At 52.5% G+C, this 579-nt stretch overlaps 1 protein-coding gene across 1 annotated transcript in view; it reads right to left on the bottom strand.

The window, feature by feature from the left end:
- Window positions 1-562, bottom strand: part of BLVRA (biliverdin reductase A) — a 30,954-nt gene extending 30,392 nt beyond the window's left edge. The window contains exon 1 of the mRNA XM_010132849.1: window positions 479-562. The gene's annotated coding sequence lies outside the window, so the exon portion shown is untranslated. The remainder of the gene's footprint in view (window positions 1-478) is intronic.
- Between the last annotated feature and the right edge of the window lie 17 nt (window positions 563-579).

Here is a 579-nt window from a genome sequence, read left to right as displayed (position 1 = left end):
GGTGGGTGGGTGTCAAACACCTCCAGTAAACATGGCTTTTAACAGAATTTGGAGGAAACTCAGCACTTCTAAATCCAAGCCCAGAAACCGCTCTGTAGGAAAGGTCTTAAATGACTCTTCACACTCTCACCATACAGTGCGCTGGCCACCAATGATGCTACTTGCCTACTTCCACATCACTCACAAGCTAATACTCTGCTTCGCTGCACCTTGGACATTCTTCCAAACAAAGGGTTGTTCTTTTTTTCCTTTCTCCGTGTTCCCCCCTCCCCGAGTGCTGGCCTGTCCCCTGTAGTGCGGTGGGAGTCTGTGGAGCAGCCAGGACAACATGACTTGCCGGACTCCCCCACTCCTTCACCACCGAGGGGGAAACGCTGGTGGTAAGCAGTCCTGGGAAGTGTGGAGTGGGGGCAGCAGGCGAAAGCGGTGCTTCCAAATCCTAATTACAACTAGCAGGGATTAAGTAATAGTCACTAACCTCTTCAGCTCACAGAGGAGAAACGTGATCCTGCTTAATTCCCCTCCGCTCCCTGCCGCTCCTCCTTACACAACGCTCCGCAGCCTCCGCATATAAGCGGA

The sequence above is a fragment of the Buceros rhinoceros genome, unplaced genomic scaffold, assembly GCF_000710305.1.
Source record: "Buceros rhinoceros silvestris isolate BGI_N320 unplaced genomic scaffold, ASM71030v1 scaffold11083, whole genome shotgun sequence".
NCBI classification, from domain to species: domain Eukaryota; kingdom Metazoa; phylum Chordata; class Aves; order Bucerotiformes; family Bucerotidae; genus Buceros; species Buceros rhinoceros.
The sequence above is the reverse complement of the archived record's forward strand: the minus strand, read 5'-3'. Positions and strand labels throughout refer to the sequence as shown.